We start from the raw sequence: 6000 nt of genomic DNA on the forward strand, positions 1-6000 counted from the left end.
TTATTTATCTGATTTTGGCAGACATCTTGGGCAGAGAACCCTTGACACATAAAAAAATACTTAGAAAGCCCATTCGTAATCTTCCTCATCAAGCAAAAGATTATTCATCACTGTGAGGGCCTTTTCTGGTGTCATGGATGTCTTTCCTACATCTTCGTCTTTGTCACTTGAAGCATTTGCCTTTAGAGTCCAGGCTTTTTGCAGTAAGGGCATTTTTTAGTTCTGTGTGGTTTTCCCTTGCCTTTTATCTTTGACATGAACTCCTTCTTTGCTTCAATTCCAGCGTCCATAAGCTCTTTGAGACAACGATCCTCATCAATGAGGATGCCTGATATGACATCTCACAAGCCACCTTGAGAACAGTGAGGGTCTCTGCATACTTTGGAATCTCTTCTATACTGGATAGGACCACTTTAATGTCGTCCTCATCAACTTGCTCCTTGAGGGTGGTGAGTTGCTAAAGAATTGATCTAGATTGCTCAGATGCTCTTGCAGAGTTTGAACTTCTTTCATTTTCTTGTTAAAAAACTTCTGCTTGAGAAAAACTTTGGAATTATTGATCTTGTAATCGAGATTCTCAAAATTTTCCTTTACCTCTTTGGCTAGCTTGTCCAGGTCAAGATGATGGATGAGGCTATCAGCTAGTTCCAAGCCGATGTGTGTGAGTGCTGTGTCATTTTTGTCCTGCCAAGCTTGCATTGCAAGGGATCTCTATTCTTCTTTTATCTTTGGATCCTTTGACCACATTCCTGGCCCCATCACGCATCAACAACAATCTGATCTTGGTTTGCCATGGAGGGACGTTGGCTCCGGAGAACCTCTCAAAAGTGGGCCTATTGCTGATCATATCCATAGTGTATGTAGGCAGTATGTTGGGCTTCTAATTGATTCTTTCCTAGATTTGGAAAAGCCCCAAATTTTCATCACTATAGAAGCTTCAACTGGGCCAATTTTGCTCTCAATTTTGTAGAAAACTAAAATTGAAAAAGCCCCCAAATTTTGATGCATGTAGAGGCTTCAATTTTTTGGATTTTACCTGATTTGTGAAAACCCCAAATTCATGCTAATGATAGGCAGTGAACAACATGCATGTTGAGGCTGAAGCTGAGAGGTGGCAGCAGAGGTGGAAGCGCTAGTGATGGGGAGCACAGGGGCGGAACTGGTGGAGCAGCAACAACGGCCAAGGACTGAGGAACTAGCGTGGTGGGTGTGGGTAAGATGCTGAAACCCTAACCCTAAAGAAGTGAAACCCTAACCCTAAACAGCTCTGATACCAATTGTTAGCTTTAGGTATTAGGGTTAGAGAGAGGTGGCTAGTCTATGGAGGATGTAAGAAGTCCATGGTTAGAGAGAGAATGAGAGTGACAGAGATGGATATGATAATGCTCAAAGAGAAGACAATGATTTGATATGATTGATATAAAGCTTTTATAGCCTTAGAGGCCCATTTGAATGACATCACTGCTTATGTTAGACAGGTAAAATATCTAGATATTATCTTAACCACTCTAAGAGTGGGTTCACACACACTAACCCACTTTTTTTTAATAGTAATTCTTATATTACCAGTGGAAAACCTCATTGCGAGGTGAAAACCCACAAAAACCAACCACATAGTGTTGAGGCTGCAAGAGGTTGCGTATGAGATGCCATAGAGGCCTGTAGTGCATCCCCAACCCATACCTATGGCTTGCTTCCAGAAAGGAGATAACATAACCTTCATCATTGACCACATCCGCCACAAAACGTACATTCTTTTGTGAGAGGAAGAAAGCTTTCCGTGGTTCAAGAAGGCCTAATGGAGCACGAAACAGCCTACTCTAGTGCATGCTTTCAAGACGCATGGTGTTTCCAACCTCCGGTGATCTTCCCTGCATTCCAATTTCTCCGTTAGCAATTTCCACTCCATGATTAACCTAGAACTGAAAGGGCAGCCTGGTATTTTTCCTGTAAAGTGCCCAAAAACCACCTACCTCCTAGTAATCAGGGTTCCATGCACCAAATGTGGTGGACTTCAAAGTGGTGCACATGGCTGCTAGGATCTGTGCCCAAGGCTGTTTTTGAGCTGCAAAATCAGTGAGCAAAGTGGCTTTCTTGGCAATGACATGTGTATGAATGTCGAGAATGTTAACGCCCCCATGATTTCTTGGCGTACAGAGCTTGTCTTTTTGTAGCAGTGTGAGGCCTTTAGTATTGTGTTTGGTTTTCCAAAGTATCTCTGGTATAGCAAACATGTACTCATTGAAGTGCTTCTTTGGCCAAGCAAGCAGAGGCAAGAAAAATTGTATATATGCAATGAGAATGGACTGCACTATAGGGAGTCTAATATGTAAAGGCCATGTGGCAAACTTCCAAGTACTGTAATTTAGCATTAATTCTTTGCAAAACCCAATCAGCGTGGAGTTTGAACGACGTATGCCATGCAAGTGGGTAACCCAAGTGGCTAATGAGTTTATTGGAGGGAACAAGAGTCCCTGGCCACAAGACATTGTGCCAAGCTTGTGGTTTGAGAGGGATAAGCTTGGATTTGCGAAAATTAATTCGGAGACGTGCAGTTGTACCAAACAGATCCAAGGCATGCATCACAACGCGGAGATCACGAGGATCATCTCGTGGCATGAAGAAGGGATCATCTGCATAAGCCTGTGCCACAAAATACTTGTCATATGGCAATTGAAGACCACGAAGGACACCTTGCAGAGTAAGATGATCCATTTATAGAAGCAAAGGATGAGTTGCTATGGCATATAATAAGGCACTCAAAGGTCATCCTTGACGTTTGGACTTACCCAAAGACCACGAGTCAGAGAGTTTACCATCAAGAATACATGATATCTCACTACCTTGATACAACCAATACACAAGATTGGACATCTTAATTCCAAAGCCCATTTTGCACATGGTCGCCACAATAAAATCCCATTGCACTATGTCAAGGGCCTTCTCTACGTCCACTTGCAAAATAAGCACATCTTGTTTTGTATTTTGCATATTCAACCCCAATGAAGGCATTTGCAATGTTATCCGTTCTATGTCTGCGCGGAACAAGATCATATTGCGCCTTGTGTAGCCTGCATAAAGTACCCCTCTTATCCTATTGACCAACATTTTAGCGACCAATTTGTATACTACGGGCATTAGATTAATTGGACGCCAATCAACAAAGGTCTCACACAGGCTTTTTTTTTGGAAGAAGTTTTACAAGCCCTTCTTTCCATGATTTGGGTATTTTCTAAGTACACCAAGCACCATTAATCATGAAAAGCAATGCATGTTTGAGATCATCCAAGAAATGCAAGAAGAATTCCACAGTCAAACCATCCCAACCTGGAGATTTCCAAGTGCCCAATTGTTTTGAAGCATTGTTCCATAGAGGGTGCCTCTTCTTGGGATACTATGCATGAAACATGAAAGAGCAAGTGATCCCTGGCAGCCTGAACTTGGGAATTAATAGGACCTGTAGTAGCAAAGACATGCGCATAGTGGGACACACATTTATTGGCCAATTGTTGTTTGGAACATGTCCAAGTTTGCGTCAAGGTCTTGACTCGTTTAATGGTTTCTTTTTGGCGTTCAAAATGTAAGCTTTTGAAGAAATCCTTTGAAGAGCATCCCTTATCCTTGAATGGCCGTTGCTTGGCTTTGACTTGCCATTTTTCGAACTTACATCTGTCATTTTCAGCAAGACCATATTTGCATTGCATTAATCCTTTTCTTCAGACACCGAAAGATTCCTGATGTAAGCAAGCTCTGCTAGAGCTTGACAAGTTTCTTTTGCATTATGGACTCTCTGTTTTTCTTCATGCATATACCAGTGACCATAGTCTCTAATGATGAGTTGGATCCTCTGAACAAAACAATACCAGGCCACATCCGTACATTCCAGCATTTGCAACTTAAGCGGTGTAATGACCTCCTTGACCAAATTATGGAAAATATCATGCGAGAGGTAACGATTATTGATGAGAAGCGGACGACGGCGGTATAAAGGACGATCATCTAATTGTAGTCTGAAGTATAGCCCCATCCACAGTGATACATGATCAGATAACACTAGTCAGTGATCCACCCAAATTTTGCATATAAAATCATTATATTGATCCGCATGTAATAAATACCATCTATCCAAGCGGGCTCGATATTGAGAAAAAGCGTTGTGATGAAAAGTGAAGACAGACACCCGAGGGCACATTTGAGTCCACAAATCAACAGCCTGTAAAGTATTTATCATTGCATTCCAATGAAACCTCTCAGAAGCCAGCATATCCGAATGTCTAATCCCCATGCTGAGGGGCATTGTTAAAATCCCCACACAAGAAAGCATTATGCAACCAAGGATAGTCACAAATAAATCTCTGCCCATAACGTTGCTCTTTTGGCTGAAGCAATCACACTTACCCACACACACCAGTGAGTATTCACACACATACAACTCCGAATATCCAACATAGTCCACTTCCTTGGCAGCCTACCTCTCGCCTATCTACCACTATGATGCCAACAAGAGGCCGTTGGAGTCCACCTTGTGCGTCCTGGTGAGATGGCCGTGTGAGAAGCCAAAAACCACCCGAGGAAGTCCTATGTGGGCAAAGGATGCCATCCATGGGGCATCGCCCCGTGCGGGGCGGGGCGGGGGCCGGGGGGGGGGGTGCGTGCTCCCAGGAAGGAGCCAAGTCCTAAATGTCTGGTTGGGTCCTTGGCAGAGGCGGCCCCATGCAAGATAAGAGTGGATGCCCACCAAGTGTCCGGATGGCAAGTGGAAGTGGGGGCTCCAAACGATGGGCTGCCTCTCTCTCCCCTCGTGGCTGAGGGGCGGCACCTGGATAAGGGCGGGGCGGAGAAGCTGCCAAGTGTGGAAGAGGCTCGCTGCAAAGCAATCCTTGAAACCCATGCAGTAATCTCGGAGGGGAGCCTCATCTTTCCCCTGGTGTCCAAGGGCGGCCTCAGGTGGGAAGGCGATAGGAGATGCGGCTGATCAAAGAATCCTTTCAGGTCTCATCCCCTGGCTGAAGTCCTCGCACAATCAGCTTGCCCAACAGGGCTCCGAGTAGCGGGATCAATCAAATCCAGGCCTCCCTGTGCTTGGGGCTAGATAAGCACTCTCCAAGCAACATTCACCCTGGCTGGTCCTCCAGACCAGAAATAGTTCCGAATCAGCTGCTGCACCTGCCCAATGCAGGAGCGATGGAAAGCTGAGCATGAAGTAATGTACTACATGGTGGCCAAAAGGACCTGGTTAGCCACCACCACACGGCCTGCGTGTGATAACCGAGCATGGCTCCAATACATAAGCCTCTTCTGAACAGGAGTGGGGCAATCTGGTGCTCGGTTGAGATGTCAATGCCGATGTGGCATGTGCATAGGGGTGCCCTGGGGAATCCACCGAAACTCGTCCTCTGGTTGCCAAGTCGGGCTGGGGGTGTTGCTAACCCAGAAACCACATGACTTGTGCTAGTTGATCCTCACCCTTGAAGCCAGGCGAAACTCCTCAATCGCTGCTGTGAAGCATCGGAGGTTTCCCTCCGATTCAATAAGATAGGCAGGAGTACCATCTGCAAACTCTGCATCCAAGCTACTCCAAGTGCGAATGCGCAGTCGCAACCCCTGGGGACCTGTATCCTGAGCAGCCACAAGCATTATTGAGCTGGTTGCAGCAGGTTGGAACAGCCATGGGCATTATTGAGCTGGTTGCAGCAGATTGGTGTAGCTGTTGGCAGAGGGTAGATCGGGGTGAGGCTGGGCGGATGTGTTGTCCACAGGTGCCATGATGCCAGGGCTCTGCCTGCACAAAAGACATCAAATATTTCCTAAGCGAGGATGGAGGCTGTCACAACCAGCCTGTTAGGGTTTGGAGTTTTTTCTTTTAAAAAATGAAGACTTCTATTAAGTATGACCAAATACACCAAAAACTGGGCTGAAATCCTACAGGAGACTGGAGAGAGACCATTTGGATGAGGCGGCCATGATTGGGTAATGGTGTGCTAGTTCATGATCTTGAGG

At 45.4% G+C, this 6000-nt stretch overlaps 1 protein-coding gene across 6 annotated transcripts in view; it reads left to right on the forward strand.

The window, feature by feature from the left end:
* Positions 1-6000, forward strand: part of LOC147634804 (uncharacterized) — a 135952-nt gene that overhangs the window by 84540 nt on the left and 45412 nt on the right. The window lies entirely within an intron of this gene.

This window comes from Cibotium barometz, chromosome 10 (genome assembly GCF_041138505.1).
Source record: "Cibotium barometz isolate CiBa-2024 chromosome 10, ASM4113850v1, whole genome shotgun sequence".
NCBI classification, from domain to species: domain Eukaryota; kingdom Viridiplantae; phylum Streptophyta; class Polypodiopsida; order Cyatheales; family Cibotiaceae; genus Cibotium; species Cibotium barometz.